The 18,818-nt window shown below is 39.2% G+C and overlaps 1 long non-coding RNA gene across 2 annotated transcripts; it reads left to right on the top strand.

Annotated features, from left to right (window-relative positions):
• Positions 1–3,259: 3,259 nt before the first annotated feature.
• On the top strand, positions 3,260–18,001 carry LOC124856466. Of its 2 annotated transcripts, none has more exons than XR_007035340.1 (4): positions 3,260–3,632; positions 3,735–3,829; positions 16,879–16,989; positions 17,779–18,001. It is a non-coding gene; the product is annotated as an uncharacterized LOC124856466 (long non-coding RNA). The 2 variants fall into 2 exon arrangements; XR_007035339.1 differs by having other exon boundaries at positions 14,231–16,989.
• The last annotated feature ends 817 nt before the right edge of the window (positions 18,002–18,818 follow it).

Below are 18,818 nucleotides of genomic sequence, written 5' to 3'. Positions count from 1 at the left end.
AACTAGCCTTTTTCAGTAATTGAAAACTGTATTTTGTATTTATTCAGATTATCTTCGTCTGATCCTAAAATTTGTTTGATGAAGTGTAACATTTAACTTTGAAATAATCAAAAACAGAAGGAATCTGAAAGGGTGCAATTACTTTTTTATACCACTGTATGTCACACAGTAAACCTCTGTCATGCAAATCACTAAATGTAGGAAACATTGTGTCTCCATTTTAGACTCAACCCAGCAATTAAGGTATATTAAGTACATTGGGTACCATTAAATGTTACGCTTATGCTTTTATTATATTTACCAGCTACAGCCCATGGCTCTAAAATCAGATACTTACAAATGGCTGCTTGCTTTGATTTGTTAGCAATTTTAACTTAATATTAATTTAAAAGAATACTGAAGAGGGACGCTGTGCACTCAGTTGGTAGAGCAGGTGCACCATGTGTAGAGGCTATTGTCCTTGAAGCTGTCTTCCTGGGTTCAATTCCATACACCCCCTTTCCTGTCAAATTACTGTTCAATAAAGGCCACTAGTGCCGAAGAAATCTGAATAAAGAAGAATATTGAAGAACTGGATTGTCAAAAGTAGTGCGCTGCATGTATCATTAAGAGTTTAACAACTTTCTATCATAAAAATCCTGGAAGCAGAAATGTGTATAGCATGTAGCTTTGAATTTTGTTGTTAATTTCTTTTATTATAATTAAAAGAAACAGCTAAACTTTAAGACCAAGAGAACACACATTTTCACAGTCTATTGAGTAAATATTCTAGTTAGCTACACAACAAAAATTACTACTGATATACATATACTAATGGGTGAAAACCCAACCTTATACTGCCATATTTCCATAATAACAGTAGAAACACACTCCAAAAAATAACAAAGCAACATTTAAATACATAACCTTATGAGGAAACGGTACTTTTCCTATAATAGTGTGCTTTTTTCAGTTTGTATCAAACATTTGAAGCACAATTCAAAATGCATTTGATCAACATTTGTGTTACCAGTTTTACTGTACTTTATCCTTACAGTAATTGTCTACCAAGTGACATTACTGTGAGTTTCACTGTACATGCAAACTTCTCACAGTTTACAGTCAAACTACAGCCTTAACAAACATCCTCTATAGACTGAGTCAAAGTGCTAGTATTTCATTACAGAATCTCTGCTGACTGGAAAACATAAAAAAAAAAATCAATAGTCATGGTGAGTGTGTGAGCTTGCTGCTTGTGTGTATACAGTATGAAGAGTGAACAAGTTAAGCTCATCCATCCTGGAAGACTTCAAGCTGACAGGTCTGTATTCTTAATGAACCTAGGGGGAATAACTCCGCGTGCACTCACTCACTCTCCAGTCACTCCCGTGCAAACGTCCTCTAGCGGCTGCTGCAAACGAGTCAACGCAAAACTGAACACAAACTGGCTAAAACCAGCTTTATATGATGTGTATCTGTTTGTGCATCTGCTAAAAGACTGCAGAGGGCCAGGTGGATGGAAGCAGGTGGATGCACATGCATGCCATCTAACACACAAAACCTGTAATTGCCTGCCAGGTGGTGACACTGGTATCCCTCACTCCTGTGGTGATCAATCTTAAAGAAAAAGGTAAACAATGCTGCAGCTATGTCCTTTAAGTCAGTCCGTCTGACCTTGTAAAGAGGTGCAGCTCCTCTAAGGGAACAAAAAAACAAAGACACAACTGACAAACAAAATACATCTTTTTTTAATGAGCATCAGTCATCCACAGCTTAGCACTATTTGATAGAAGGTTATCATATCAGACTGGAGATTGCTTGTTACAGATATAAAAGAGATTTGCATCACTGCCACAGTAATTAGGCCCCCATCAGAGAAAAACACAGCAGACTGAATCAGTTTAAGCTGCTATTTCTTTTCGTGCCCACCTTTATGGCTAAATATTTCAAATGTGTTTGCACATAAGTTATAAAATACCCTATTTAATTTTTTCCAAGTAACCGTCATTATCCTATTTGTATGTTTGTGTAGACGCCGCAAGGAGAGAGAGAAGACACATCGAGAGTAAAGCCATGACTGGTTAGCAGTAAACACACCGCTGAGGGCTCATTAGAGTAGTTCTTTCCTCTTCTCGCTGCTGTGCTCCAGTGACAGGGCTTTGGTTTCAGCCATATCTGGCATCCAGCAACAAGCTAATTAGCGGCTTGCACTTATTACAGTAAGGCTAGTGAGTGCAGCTCCTCTCCAGCTCATCATCCTAATTTGTCAAAGAAGAAGCATGCATGTTCCGGCTGCGACTCACACAGGAAGAAAGAATGGAAAAGGTTTTTCTAAACAACCAGTTCTCTCCACATTCGCACCAGGCTCAGCACCATTACTGTGCCTTTGGGAAAGCTGTCATGCCACTCGAACCTTTCCATATTTGTCACATTCCAATCACAACCGTCATTGTATTTTGCTGAGATGTTATTTGAAAGACCAACACGAAGTAGTACATAAGTGAGAAGTGAAAGTACAATGATATATGGTTTTCCAGTATGCTGTGGGTTTGGGTTCAGGGCACATCTCTTTGATTATTTATCTAGATGAAATATAGTGCAACCAGTTGCTTCAGAAATAATAGGTGAATATAGTCCACCTGTTTGGTGAAGGTCTCAAAAGTTTGTTAGAAAACAAAAGAAAACAAAGTGCATCATAAAGACCGAGGAACACAGCAGACATGTCAGGGATAAAGCTGTGGTGAAGTTTAGGGCACTGTTCAATTCCTCTTCTGAAAGTGTAAAGATTGCAAACCTAACAAGACATCGGTGTCCACTCCACATAAAATGAGAAGCCTGGCAAGGAAAACATGAATCAGGGAAGCAGCCAAGAGGCCCATGGAGCTGGAGAGATCCACATCTCAGATGAGAAATGCTGTTGTCATGACAACTCTTAGTACACTTCACAAATCTGGCCTTTATGGAGGAGTGGCACGAAGACAGTTGTTATTGACAGAAAACCATAACAAGACCCGTGTGCCGGAGGCCATGTAGCAGCAAAGCATGTGGAAGAAGGTGCTCTAATTGTTTTGCCTATGTACAATTTGCTATTTGAAGAGAAAAACTAACATTGGACATCACAATGAGCAAACCATCCCCACTGTGAATCATGGTGGTGGCAGTATCGTACCTTGGGAATGTTTTTTCTCAAGAGGGAAGGGAAAGGTTGGTGACAGTTAAGGGGCTAAAGGATTGTTAGGTTGAATGTATATACATTAAATGTTTATTATTATCGCTCACAAATATTTCTTGTCTATTCTAAAAGGTCAGATGCAGATGTGACCCAGCATTCTGAAACATTCTGCATTCACTTGTTATTTTGGTCTATGTGTAGCTGGTTTCACAACACCCGAAAGCAGAACCAGCTGTTCCTCTTTCCACTCTCTAACTCTGCTGGACCTATCTCGCACCCCCATTTTGTAACCTGATATGTCTGTTTACTTTGCTGTATAAAATAAACTCGGTCAGTGATCACACCTCTGTAGTCCACTGCAGATCAGTGTGATTACCCTCGCTTCAAGTAGAAAAAGTCTCTGTGTCGTTCCTCTGAGTTTGACTGTTGGTTTGAGCTGATCACTCATTCCACACCCCAACAAGGATGAAGCTAAATACAGGTTAGTCAGCAATTGTGGAAGAAAACCTGTTAGAGACTGCAGAGGATTTGAGATTGGGATGAAATTTGGATTTTAAATACTTGTTTTAAATCTGATTGAAAGTTAAGAAAGCAAGAAGGAAGCCTTTAAGGTCCTGCATGTTCTGATGGTGGAAAACAGCCTTAATAACAATGCAGAACAACAATACCTGTGGTTAGGTAAGTGGTTTGCTCCACTGGAATTGGCTTGGCTTATCACCCCCCTTTCTTTCTCTCTCTCTCTTGGCTGGTGGATTGTCAGATTTGGCTTCATAGCTGTTCGTTCTGCCTGGGGAGGTCAATCTGAGGCTGGGAGGCTATTGGATTGGCTTTGTTCCTCTCTTTGGAATTCAGAACCAAATTGTTACCAATTAAAAAAAAAATTATCTTGGTGGATTGTATCTACAGCAGGTGCACAAAGACAAAAATAAGGGAAACTGGCTGGAAAATGAAAAAAAATATTATGGTAAAAAAAACAAAAAAACACTACAACTACATTTTAGCCAAGTTATTCCAGGCTTGGGTATTTCAATCGGGCTTATACTCGATGGTACTGGCTCAGTGACTCTTATAATAAGTCCATCCTTCTCTCAGCACTAAGAGCTCATAGACATCATCCCTTAATGATGTCATCAGACATGGACCACAGAGGAGTATTTTCCACATCAATAGTTAGAAAAACAGATTCTTATAATTTTCAAACCCTTTAGTGTTTGTCTTTCCGATGGAGAGTTTCATAACATCAGATGACAGTAGCAGGAGGCAGCATTCTCAAGAGTACCAACTGTATTAAGAGGAGACAAGCATGCATTTTGTTAGTCAACTGGGTTTATAACTAGCAGGAAAAGATCATTATTATAAAGAGCATTACTTTCACATGTATTGGAATGCAAATAAATAGTTCATTGTAACAGGTCCAAAGTCATAAAACATTGCATTTTGAGATGGCTCACCAATTGCAGCATTATCACTTGCAGGAATAAAGATTGGTCAGTGCAATGTAATAAGGAAGGCCTTTAACCAAGTCTCATTTAGAGAGTGTTATGCCCACCAAAAATTCTGATTTCAATGTGTTATTAATGCTACACATGTTATTTAATACATCAAATAGCAATAACCTTGTAAAACTTAACACATGTTCTAAATATCTATATAAATATCCATCGTCTATAACCACTTATCCATACAGGGTGGGGGTGGTGCCTATCTCAAGCAGTTATTGGGCAAGGGGCAGGGTAGCATGCAGAGGTTGTTAGTCCATCACTAGGCAATGTTGAGACACACAGGACAAACAACCATGTACACTTATACCTAAGGGCAATTTAGAGATAACAATTAACCGTCATGTTTTTGGACTATAGGGGAACCCAGATTTCCCAGAGAGAACCGATGCATGCACAGCAATCCTTGCAGATAGACTCCAGGCTGGAATTTAAACCCAGGACCTTCTTGCTACAAAGCAACAGTGCTACCAACTGCTCCACCATGCAGCCCTATATAAATGCGTATTATAAATTATTTTCTCAAGAGTATTTTTCAGTAGTTTTATTTCAAATGCATATCAAGCCTCCAACCCCCCAAATAACTGTGCTGGTGATTACATTATATGACGATAATGAAAGGGGTGGAGGCTTTACTGCAGCTGCACAGACAAAACTAAGTCCATATGTTAAACAAAAGGAAGCATGCATCCTTAATCAAAAAGCCTATTCATCACACAGGTGATATTCGCCATAATGATGCGGAAAGGTAAGGAGATAATAAGGTAAATGAAAGGGAGAGTTACAACAATGCCGTAGTCAGAATACTTCATGGACTGTTGCACAGCTGATGAATGACTCTGCTTCTGCAGTTCCTCTCGCTTTTTTTCCCTCTTCCTCTGCCCAGGTCAATCCCCTCTGATGTTAGCGAGCTGCACCTAATGATAATAATGCAGCTTTTTAAATGCATGCGCTTTTTTGAAGCTGACATATTTGTGGTACAGCTGGACGTACAAACCTTAAGAAAGATGTTGGGAAAGACACATGAACCTCTTACAATTTACCTGTTGGAGCTGGCAGATGGTGGAGCCCCGGAGAGCTGGTAATATCACAACAATGGCCAATTAAGGGGTGACAAAGAAGCTGGGGAGGGCTAAGACAGTTTATGAAAAGATTCAGCTAATTAGTCAAATTTTCCATTAGGACCAGTGCCACACAGACATACACACACACACACACACACAGTTTTGATTGTTTTTTTGTACTCACATCAAAAGTTTAGATTGCCATCATACTATTGTATGTTAAAATAATAAGAAATACCCGAGTCAGTCTAGGCTGGAATTTATCCAAAGGAATTTGTAACCTTGTAACTTAAGTCAGCATTGACTGCACCACTGCACACATACGCGCCCAGACATCTTCCAAAAAGCTGAGAAAAGCTTGGAATTAAGACAATGTTTTCCCCTTTTCACAGACATGAGCACATTACACCAACTTTTTCATGCATTAAACATGCGTGACAAAACACATAAACACACACAGCATGCTGACTCTCCCGTCTATCTCCAACATGTATAGCGCACACACCTTCACACACACATGCACTCACACACACATCAAAGATCCCCTGCCTTCAGATGTACTCCTCCCTTCTTCGTGACCTTAAGCTGTCAGTGTTATCTGCTCCAGACATGCTGAATACAAACACACAACTAATTTTGCCTTAACACACACACATATATGAATTCTAACAAACCTTATGGAGGGAATTAAAGAGCTGAGCCCTTCATGTTGCTTCGCTATCAAATGTATCCTCCACTCTAGCACTGTGCTATTTTGTTTGCAGCTCTCTTAGCTTGGTATTCTTAACCTTCATAACTGTTATTTAGGTTACTCTGGCAATTTCAGAGTGACCTAAATAACCTACTTTCATTCTGACCCTTTTGATTCCTACAACTTCCTTTAATGTGTTCCTTATGTGCAGCCATGTTTCTCTCCTCTCTCATCTTCCCCCCACTGCTAACCAACTACTGTTATATTATTGTGTGTTCCGATTAGAGCAGTGCATTCTCACCCCTTTGCTCTAGCATGCACAAGTAAAGTGAAGAAACTTGCTGCTTTCCGTCACATAACCTAGTAACAGCAGCCATAGCAACGCATCGCAGCCAGACACTTTGCATACAAATGATTATGCACAGAGGAGGACATGTATCTGTGTGCGTATGCATGGGAAGAGATGGTGCCAGTGTGCTGGTGGGTGGCACTGCAAATTTAGTTGTGTGTCAGTGTGCTTGCTGGTTCTCACTTGCACACAAGTACATGTGAGGGGAGGAGAGGGAGAAGCAGACAAGAAAAATAATTACATTTTACTTACCTTTTGATAACAGAGTAAATACATTATAAGTGCAGTGCTGGATTGTACAGCACTTTGCAAAAATATTCATACCCTTTGAACGTTTACACAATTAGTCACGTCACAACAACAAATTATAGTTGATTTTATTGGGATTTTATGGGATAGACCATGACCAAGTATTGCATAATTATGAAGTGGAACGAGGATGATCTATAGTTTTCAAAATATTTTACAAAGATAAATCTAAAAATTATAAGGGGTGGATTTGTATTCAGCCCCTTTTACTCCGATGCCACTAAATAAAATCCAGTGCAACCAATTACCTTCATTAGTCACCTAATTAGTAAACAGAATCCAGCTTAATCTCAGTATAAATCCAACTGTTAGAAAACATTAGTGAACAAACAGCATCTTATAGACCAGGGAACAAAACAAGGTTATACAATTAAACAATATCCTAAACTTTGAACGTATCACAGAACATTGTTCAATTCATTATCCAAGATGGCACAACTGCAATCCTCCCAAGACATTGTCATCCACATAAACTGGCAGGATGGGCAAGGAAAGCAATAATCAGAGAAACAGCCAAGAGGCCTGTGGTAACATTGGAGGAGTTGCAGAGATCCACAGCTCAGGTCAGAGAATCTGTTGAATAGACAATAATTAGTGGGTCTGTCTGTCTGTCTGTCTATGATAGTCTTTTTCAGCAGGTACAGAAGCACTGGTCAAAATAGATGGGAGGATGAATGCTGGAGAAAACCTGTTATAGAGGCTGGGAAGGATTTGAGCCTGGGTCAGAGGTTCACCTTCCAGCAGGACAACCATACTAAACGTACAGCCAGAGCTACAACAGAGTGGTCCAGATCAATGCAAATTTATTTGATAGAATGATCCAGTCAATGTCCAGACCTAATTTAAATTAGAATCTGTGCAAGACTTGAAGTACTGCAGCTGATCACAAATGCTATCTATCCAGTCTGACTGAATTTAAGCATAAACATGTCACACTTTTCAGATTTTTATTTGTTAAGATTAAAATAGTGTTCCTGCAACTTTATAAATATTAACTATTTATGTTTGTCTATGACATTAACTTCTAAGAAAATACATAGACGTTTACGGTTGTATTCTAACCAAATGTTGAAGATTTTTAAAGGGCTTGAAATGCGCTGCAAAAATGCAATTCATGCATAAGTGAAACCATATTTTCAAGTTGTTCATGCACCAGGTTCCTTAAAGAGAGTAATGGGTAAGACATAAACTGGTCACAAATTTTAAAAAGAATCTTACAAAAAATATTAACTAAATAATCTGAAGTTATATAGCACCTTTCCAGTCATACAGACCGCTCAAAGCACTTCACACTAGAGCCACATTCACCCAACCGCACTCACCAACACTCACACATTCATACACCGATACGCAGATCGGTAGGCAACTTGAGGTTAAGTGACTTGCCCAAGGGTAAATCGACATTTGGCAGGAGGAAGCTGGAATCGAAGCCACAACTTTCTGATTGCAAGACGACTACTCTCCCTCACTCTTAAAGATTTTGATGATGCCTGAAAAACACCACTTGCTTGCTGATATTTTGCATTAGTTGATGAATAGCAGAAAGTGATGCTGCATTTTCACAGGGAAAACTAAGAATAACAAGTAAATATCCATCTATTATTTCAGGCTCACACACCTTAAGGATGAGCTGAATGGATGTATGCACATATTCGCCTACTGTAAGTGTTTTTATGCTTGTGGGTGTGTATAATTTGCATCTGTCTGTGCATGTTCAGTTGTGTGCGTAATAGAGCAGGGAGGAGGCAGCATTTGTTTAGCAGTGGGGGGAGATTGTTTGGATCGTTTCTGCCTGGCAGCATGCCCAACATCTGCAGGCCTGTGTTGTAGCTCTGCCGTGATATCAGGGTGGGCACAACCCATGATGGATTACACTCATTGCACAGGTACCCATGCAAAACTAATGTGTCTATAAGCTATTGTTAACAGCAACATTGCTGTGTGTGTTTACATTTGGTGTCTATGGGTATTCAGTATTTGTGTACAGTTTAAAGGATCTTGAAAGTAACTGCTGCTATGAAAGGAAATAAAAATGTGAACAAATATAAACTTTAAACATTGACATAAAAAAATAACCTGGTACTGATTATGTCTTAATTCTTGGGGTGTCAATATAGATATGTTTAAAGAGTCTACATACAGGTCCTTCTCAAAATATTAGCATATTGTGATAAAGTTCATTATTTTCCATAATGTCATGATGGAAATTTAACATTCATATATTTTAGATTCATTGCACATTAACTGAAATATTTCAGGTCTTTTATTGTCTTAATACGGATGATTTTGGCATACAGCTCATGAAAACCCAAAATTCCTATCTCACAAAATTAGCATATTTCATCCGACCAATAAAAGAAAAGTGTTTTTAATACAAAAAACGTCAACCTTCAAATAATCATGTACAGTTATGCACTCAATACTTGGTCGGGAATCCTTTTGCAGAAATGACTGCTTCAATGCGGCGTGGCATGGAGGCAATCAGCCTGTGGCACTGCTGAGGTCTTATGGAGGCCCAGGATGCTTCGATAGCGGCCTTTAGCTCATCCAGAGTGTTGGGTCTTAAGTCTCTCAACGTTCTCTTCACAATATCCCACAGATTCTCTATGGGGTTCAGGTCAGGAGAGTTGGCAGGCCAATTGAGCACAGTTATACCATGGTCAGTAAACCATTTACCAGTGGTTTTGGCACTGTGAGCAGGTGCCAGGTCGTGCTGAAAAATGAAATCTTCATCTCCATAAAGCTTTTCAGCAGATGGAAGCATGAAGTGCTCCAAAATCTCCTGATAGCTAGCTGCATTGACCCTGCCCTTGATAAAACACAGTGGACCAACACCAGCAGCTGACACGGCACCCCAGACCATCACTGACTGTGGGTACTTGACACTGGACTTCTGGCATTTTGGCATTTCCTTCTCCCCAGTCTTCCTCCAGACCCTGGCACCTTGATTTCCGAATGACATGCAGAATTTGCTTTCATCCGAAAAAAGTACTTTGGAGCACTGAGCAACAGTCCACTGCTGCTTCTCTGTAGCCCAGGTCAGGCGCTTCTGCCGCTGTTTCTGGTTCAAAAGTGGCTTGACCTGGGGAATGCGGCACCTGTAGCCCATTTCCTGCACACGCCTGTGCACGGTGGCTCTGGATGTTTCTACTCCAGACTCAGTCCACTGCTTCCGCAGGTCCCCCAAGGTCTGGAATCGGCCCTTCTCCACAATCTTCCTCAGGGTCCGGTCACCTCTTCTCGTTGTGCAGCGTTTTCTGCCACACTTTTTCCTTCCCACAGACTTCCCACTGAGGTGCCTTGATACAGCACTCTGGGAACAGCCTATTCGTTCAGAAATTTCTTTCTGTGTCTTACCCTCTTGCTTGAGGGTGTCAATAGTGGCCTTCTGGACAGCAGTCAGGTCGGCAGTCTTACCCATGATTGGGGTTTTGAGTGATGAACCAGGCTGGGAGTTTTAAAGGCCTCAGGAATCTTTTGCAGGTGTTTAGAGTTAACTCGTTGATTCAGATGATTAGGTTCATAGCTCGTTTAGAGACTCTTTTAATGATATGCTAATTTTGTGAGATAGGAATTTTGGGTTTTCATGAGCTGTATGCCAAAATCATCCGTATTAAGACAATAAAAGACCTGAAATATTTCAGTTAGTGTGCAATGAATCTAAAATATATGAATGTTAAATTTTCATCATGACATTATGGAAAATAATGAACTTTATCACAATATGCTAATATTTTGAGAAGGACCTGTACACCTTGGTATTGTCAAAATTTGCATCAGATGGTATGATATTGGATTTCATAATGGACAGCTTCTTTATGTAATTGTACATCTCATATGCAGTATAAGACAAAAACAGAAAACCATTGCCTTTTCCTGTGTTGGGTTATTGGCTAAAATTAAGCTGAACCTAGCATTTAGTCATGGTTGGAATGAGAAGGTTTTCATCATGATTGGCTTTAACCAGTGATCAGTTCTTCAGCAACAAAAAATCTTTTTCCAGTCAGTGAGGACACCAGGTCATAATGACAGCAACCCTCAATATCAGTGAGGTGTTTAAAAATAAAGTCAGAGGAAGCACAGAGATGTAAGAAGCTAATTAAATAGAAAATGTGTTTTGTACAATACTGGGAGATGTCTGTGGTTGATATAGGCTGCGAGCGAGCCAGAGAGAGAGCTGGACTTTCAGAAACAGGAAGGCTAAATGGAGAACAGTAAAGTTGATTTGTTTTATATTTCTGAGCTTTTAACCTCTATCTATCATAATCATGCTTGATTTCGACATGTTGGCCACCTTTTTGAAATCTAAGTTAAAGTTAGGACATGCATTCTCGTAAATATACTGAGAGAAGGCTGTTTTAGTAGTGCAAGTGGTGCCAACAGTGCTAATTGCTGATATAAGGTGCTATAGAAAGCTTAAAAATGTCATCTCTGTAAATATTTTGTCTTTATTTTAAAATAGCTTAAAAAGATTTTTCAGTTACTGCTCACTCACACAGTGTGATCTTACCTGTAGTCCTTACACAGATAAATGATGACGGTTCACTTTGGCTAGACGTTTTCTGATATCTGTGTGTGTTATAGTTCCTGAACAGAAGTCCGCTAGAGTCAGTACTGGCAGATCAAAGCGGTCACAAAATTCTTGCTAATGCATGTCTTGTAAAATATACTTTGCAGCGAAACAGACAAAAGAAGCCTCTACTTTAGGAGGCACATCTTTTTTCAAGGTACCCATCTAATAATTTCATGTTTCTGCAAAAACGGAAAAATTCTACCCAAATCTGAACTGCTTAAGTCCTTTTGTTACCTTTGACAAAAGGACTTAAGCTTCCTTAAGCTTCCTTTTCATTTTAGCCTCTGCCATATAAATAATCAAACATTAAATTATGTTATGTGCTCTTGTTGAGGTCGTATTTACCTCATATTGAGAATAAATGAGGACCAGGTGATTTTTAAGTAACTCAATATCCTAAAATATATGTGACCAAACCCATACACTTCTCTGCTCGTCATTGGCAGGAACACCCAGAACAGTGGGCCAAAGGAGGCCACTGACAGTTGGAGCTTTATCTGTCAGATTTTTGGAAATTTGGGTGTCTTTGGTTCTCCCATTGGCTCTTCCCTCTCTTCACATTGCATGCGTTGGCCAAGAAGCAGGGCCTGTCTATAAAAATGGATTTCTCCCAGTCTGTATTGATATGGTGAGGCACATCTTATTGCCACTTGTGCTCTTTTATGGAATTTGTATAGATGAGGCTGGAGAGATGTTGACAAGAGTGTGGAGGGTCTGACTACACTCAGCATTATTTGTATACACCAATGTACACTTAAAGAAAAAAAAAATGACACAGGGGATAAATGGGAAAATTGTAGGCATTATTCTGTCCAATAGAGGGACTCACATTTCTACCAGCCATTACATCGCATTTAACTTGAGGTCAAAAACAGAGTTTACAAAAACTAGGGCAACATCATACTAAATTATGCAGATTCTGGGCAAGTTTCAAGACCAAATAATTCATCTGACATTTTTTTCTTTATTGCTCAACAAAGATCCCACAGATTCTAAATTTGCCACACGCTTCAAACATTTTGAGATCTCATCTTCCTGTAACAAACAAAGACTGCAATTCTTTGTGGATATCTGCCACTCTATCACGACAAGGCTGCGACATTCATCTTTTTATGAGCGACACAAGACACGTGGCAAATCGCTGTGAAGTGTCTCGCTTGGAAGGATTTGGCAAACCCTTATCTTACCTTTGAACACAGCTCTGATTAGCACAGATATTTCAGATGCCTTGGATAAACATCCTGAGGTAATGTGGAGAGGGATCTTCATAAACAAGCATCTGAACAGAAAGTGCAGAAACATCACAAGGTCTCCAGTTCTACAGAGACTTAAAATATCAACCAAGCCTCAAAAATTTCATGAGCCTTTTTGATAATCACCGCTGTCACCTTATTGCTGTGAGTCAGGAGAAGAGGAAAAAGAACAGGAAGTGTTTTTGATCAATATTTCAAATGCATTCATTCCTGTCTGAAATGATAAATGAGACAGGTAGGTACTATTTTAGGGTTGGGTTTTAATGAGGCAAAATGCAAGAAAGTAATGATTACACACCTTCATTTCCACTGCTCTGTGGTCTTAGAAGTATAACATCTGCATGTATTGCTGCTCACTCTGTAAACTGCAATTTGGCCTAGGGACCTATTATAAGTATTTTTGCTACTAATTGTCCTGCCATGCAATTTTCTAGCATACATTTGATCCCAGTTCTGAACAAACTCTGAGGTCTACCACAACCTTGCAAAATTTCAAGCCTTTAAGTTTTTCACATTTGTCAGGTTACAACCATAAACTTGGCATGTGGTATAAATAGCAAATAATGCTCTGAAAAGTTTGTTGTTAATTTGCCTTAAGCCCTCCTGAGTCAATTCTGTGTATAAGTGTCTTTCACTGCAGTCTTTTGGTTATGTGCAAGTTTTTGCATATTTAGAGATTGACATTTTTGCCTATTATGTTATGTCAATTATGTTTTGTTTACTAATGTTTAACAAACCTCTAAGACCTTCACAGAACAGCTGGATTTATAGGTAAATAGTTATTTGACTTTTGAAGGCAAACGGTTGCTCTGGTTTTTATTTAGAGGTATCAGAGTACAGTTTGGAAAAATCAGCATTTAACACTTTTAGTGGTTTTGATAAAACAAGATACCCAACCAGACATCCCTTTCCCTCCACATGACAATTGTGCACTACTTTTTGTTAACTTATCATGCACCATCTTAATAATATATTATTATAATAAAAGCAGTATAATTTCTTTAGAGAGACAATGTACACTTTATATTCAGGAGTTTTTAGTGGAATTCATTTTACAAATCCATGAGTTTGTAAACATTCCCTTTCACCTAGTTTTCTTGGATGCTTGAATAGACAGAGATGATCATATGCTTCAGTCCAACAATCTGTCACCAATTCAGCCAGCCAGTTTCTCCTTCCAGCACATTTGAGTACCTTGTCTCCCAGGTATATAATCTTAAGATGATGGTTTATCAGTCTGTTCCTCATCCAAAACTCATTCCTCTCTTTCATCTTGTTTTTCTTTTTTGAAAACTGTTTCCTTCCCCTCCTTATACTTCTTTTCTCACTTCATCCCATCAGATCCCACTTCCTCTTTGTCGTACATCACGCCTCCCCAGACCTGCATCCTCCACCCCCTGCCTCCTCCTTCTCTGTTTCCCAGTTGCATCTGTTTGGTATATTCCCAAGGGCAGCTAGGGGCCAGAAGGGTCCATGAATAAGTCATTAACACTGGCCCTTCAGACTCTGTGATCATCGGCAACCTGTTCAAAAACATGGTTCCCCGCCACCTCTCATGCTCCCTCTGCACCCTTCACTCTGCATTCATAAGCAATGAAAACATAAATAAATAACATGTTATGAAGTTTGAGTGTGTTTATGTGTGTAGGTCTCTGTTTCAGCACCTTGAGCTTCAACGTGTTCGTTGACTTATTGAACTGACAAGGAGCTGATATTGTACTGGGAAGTAACCGGTATAGAGAGAGTGATGCTTATTCAAAATGAGTTAGGAAAACTTGAAGGTCAGCCAAGTCAGAAAAAAGATGGAATCAAGAAATTTCGTTCACCTCGCCAAAATGTGGTTTTAAAGTCCAGAGTAAAAAACTGAAACATTTTGTTTAGGAGGATTTTAATTTTTATTATTGCAATTTTCTGTTAGCTATGTTATTTTATCCATTTAGTTTAATACAAGTTTGTTGTGTTTTTACAGCTCTTTATGGGATAAATTTTTTTTTTTTTTTTTGCTGTTTTTGCTGTACAAACTCATTGATGCAATGAGTTTGTTAAAGGGTGTCATTTAAATAACGTTGACATTAAAACTCATTTTAACAATTAAATAGATTCAGTTTGAGCGGTTAAACTTTTTGTCTTATAGTTGGCAACATAAAAATGTTGCTGCAAAAGAAGATTTATCACTACTGTGTAATACTTTACACCTAAAACCATCATTAGTTGAGAAAGACTACAGTCATTCTGATCGGATTCCAGCTCATGGCTGTATATGTTTTTATAATTTGAGAAAAGGTTTTGCATTTGCACTTCATCAGGTCCTATCAATAAAAGTGCCTTTTTGAAAAGCCTGAAATACTTCAGCTAATTCAAAACCAATCAGATATTAGATATAGGTGTAATCCAGGTGTTAAGTTTAAAGAAAAAACTTTAGCTTTCCTCCTATTAAGGAAAAAACACCCTTGCATATAATACTGCCCTGCTCTGACATCACATCATCATGTGACAGTGGAAGACCTATGAATAGGCTATATAGACAGGAAGTAGTGACTGCCGGGAGATGCTAGGGAGGCGCTGGGAAAAGTTTGCTGGAGGAGCCACCTACCAGGACCAGATTGTGTGAAAACTAGCCGGGGTTTTTGTAGAAACCACGGAGTTGGCCAGGTATTGATGGCGAGCTAGGAGCCTGAAGCTCTACTCAGCCCAAATTCATCTGTTGAACATCACCTACTCTGATTGGGCCGGTAGGAGACTTTGCAGCCACCATTTTAAGTCATTGTCTCTTTGCAACTCATTGCTCATGGCCTTTCTACATAAACTCTGAAGATCTATCCCTCTGTTGTTGAACCTCTTGGACTTTTGCCTGCTGGGCCGTTGAACTGGATGTTGCAGGTGGCACATACTGCTGCTTGGACTTGGATTTCTCTTGAACTTGTGACTTGAAAGAATATGCATAATTCGTATTAGAATTTGAACTGATGAACTGTGATTTAAGATTTGAATGGCCATTTGTCTTGATATCTTCTGTGTCTCTGTTATGTTTGTTTTCCTGCACAATATACAGTATGGTACCACCTAAAAAAAAAATCAGTTGCTGGTGTTCAGTCTCTTTCTCCGCTCCTAGAGTCAACCTTTGGGAATCTTCTGTTTCTAGCCTAAGATTAAGTGAAGCACAGGTAACACAAAGCATAGTAACTGAATAACTATAATAGTCCCTGCAGCTTTTACTAATGTTTCTCACATCCTTATTGATACCTGATGATGGAGAGAGTCTCAGGGCATGTAAAACATAAAAAGAAACTTTTATGAGATTCAGGTTCTTTTACTGCAATGATTTGTGTTACATCAGTGATTCATATCAGTTCAGTGTATTTGAATAAAATATGGTTTAATGAAAGAAGTTAAAAAAACTTTTAAACCAGTTAAAATAGGTGCAACAAAATACTCTAAAGATGCTTTCACTTCGTTTCCTATCTTGCTGTTCATGCTGGTGCATCAAAAACACAGTTTAAGTGGGTCTGAATATTAAGAGCGCATATCATGCAAAATCCACTTTTTTTAGCCCTTAAATGCATTTTGTTGTGTACTTAGAGTGTGTAGGAGAGGAGAAAAGTTGAATTTAGTCTCCCCAGGTGCTGTGTAGATATCTTTATATTTTGTTTGGCTCATATTTTTCAATCTGTTCAGTTTTCTCGATTTTCCATTAACTTCTTTTAACTGTTACGTCACATTATTTGCTGCAGAACAGCTAAACAAGATAATGGACTACGTATTTCGTGTTTCTGACATTTTTATTTCTTGCTGCAATTTTGTAGTCCAAGCTCAAGTATGCCAAAGCTGCGAGTGGATAAGTCTAAATGTTCGGTTGTTGGGTGTATTAACCCACACAATTCATTACACTGTCTGTAGGATCATAACCTCTTCCAAGTGCCTGGTTACATTTTATTTTTCATGGAAATTTACCCACATCAATGAGGAAATTTCTCAATGTTTGTGCGTAGTACTTCGAGGACGAGTGCTTCAGCAGCTTCCGACAGTATCAAGAGGGATTTGCTAAAAGACTTCAGGGGTCAGTTCCTTCTGTCTATGTTAACGATGGACACAGCAAAGCGGTAAGCTGCCATAGACGCTAAAATGACAATAAACTTCAATTTAGACATGGATTTATTGTGTGTTGATATGAAGTCCTGGTGATGGTTTTGAAAGCAGTAGAATCATGTCTTCTGCTTATGTTAGTGCTGTGTGCTGCTTTGTTGTCATAGTTTTATTTGTACTATCAACAATAACTCCAGTGTGACCATAATTAATAACAAAGCAGAATCCATATGCAGACCTTTTTAGGCTCCAACCTAGGACTATTACAACCTGCAACATGTTCAATTGAAACAACTGTGTTTTTCTTCAAAATGGTATTGTTTCATATGCATACATCAATATTTACTGCAAGAGACTTGCACTATCATACTATGCTAGATGTGAGTAAATGGTGAGTAGAAGAGAAACACTGCAGGGATTCAGGCATGAGTAGGTAGTAACAGGAAGAACAGGTGGAGAAAGAAATCAGAGAGTATAAATACTGAGGTAGGGGGGAGAATGGACCAATGAACACTGGGAGCTAATCAGGAGGGAATCAGGAATAGTTGGTGAGAGAGAGTAAGACAATTGAAGGAGGGACGCTAACTAACACAGGTGATCAGGGAATCCAGGGGAACAACAACACATCTAAGAGAACAGAAATAAGTAACAATGAAACAAACTCAAGAACATAATCAGGAAGGAACCAGGTCTACAAGGACATATCATCTAACACAGTGTTGGGACCACAGCCATGCTTACAACGTGAAAGGCCAGTGCAGACTTTCCTGGAACTTTTAAAATAAATTGCATTAACCTACTTCCAGCACAGCCAGGAAACAGGGTAACTGCGGACTTCCTGTGACGTCACTGTCCAAATAAAAACACCGCTCTTGCTACATCCTGCCTCTACCACCCGGACTCCGTGTGAGGCTGGCCAGGGAGAGAGTGCGCTAATGTCTTTTTGCTGGCAAACAAACTCTTCAACTGGATCCGAGAGTGTCATAAGATCACGCGATCATATGCACGAGTTAAGTACCAATGAATCACTGTTTGTTTATCTGGTATTCATTCATAAAAGGGGAAATTAAGGTATAAGCATTTTGCTTGACTTTCTCTCTGAGGCCTGCAGAAGCAAACTGTGTTCCAGAGAAGTCCCCAGTAGAGACGCTGTCTCTACGAAGCCGAGTGGAGCGGTTTTCACAGTGTGAGAGGAGGACAACAGGAGTCGCATCACCGTGGTAACGTGCAGTTTGGTCTGCCTGACAGAGTGGCCACCCAATCACTGCTCCGGAGGTTAGCTGGAAGCTAACCCTTTTGTTCACAGAGCTTTCTTCAAATGTTGTCGTCGCCCGGACAACTCCTCTTCAACACGTTTCAAACGAGGTTAGGGTTTGGGCAGAGAGATTTAGGGTAAAATGATCTGAACGTTTTCATTTTCTGAAGTGTAATTTTGTTTGTGTGAAACTCAGCTATCTAAGTGCTAGCAGGCTATCTGCAGCACACATGTTCAGTTTTGTGTTCTGTGTTTGTGTGTTTTTAAAGTTAAGACAAACTTTATTTAAAAGGTGAATTTAAACACAGAAGATTGATCATAACGCGCCATCCGCGCTTATGCATTTTAACCCTTTTATTAACCCTGGTATTTTAAAAGGTGTGTGTTTGATTCTGGTGCTAAGCTATCAGCTTCTTTTGTTAGCTTTAACTGCTAACAAGCTAAGAACACGTGCTTGCCTGCTAGGGAATATTTAACAGAAAGGTTGTTAGTTTTCAATCTAGTAAATAATAGTTCCCTAAACATTATTTTACTAAACTTGATAACTAAGTAAACACCTTTAAACCCCAATTTCTCCAGAAAGATTTGGCT

The sequence above is a fragment of the Girardinichthys multiradiatus genome, chromosome 20 (assembly GCF_021462225.1).
Source record: "Girardinichthys multiradiatus isolate DD_20200921_A chromosome 20, DD_fGirMul_XY1, whole genome shotgun sequence".
In the NCBI taxonomy this organism is placed as follows: domain Eukaryota; kingdom Metazoa; phylum Chordata; class Actinopteri; order Cyprinodontiformes; family Goodeidae; genus Girardinichthys; species Girardinichthys multiradiatus.
The sequence above is the reverse complement of the archived record's forward strand: the minus strand, read 5'-3'. Positions and strand labels throughout refer to the sequence as shown.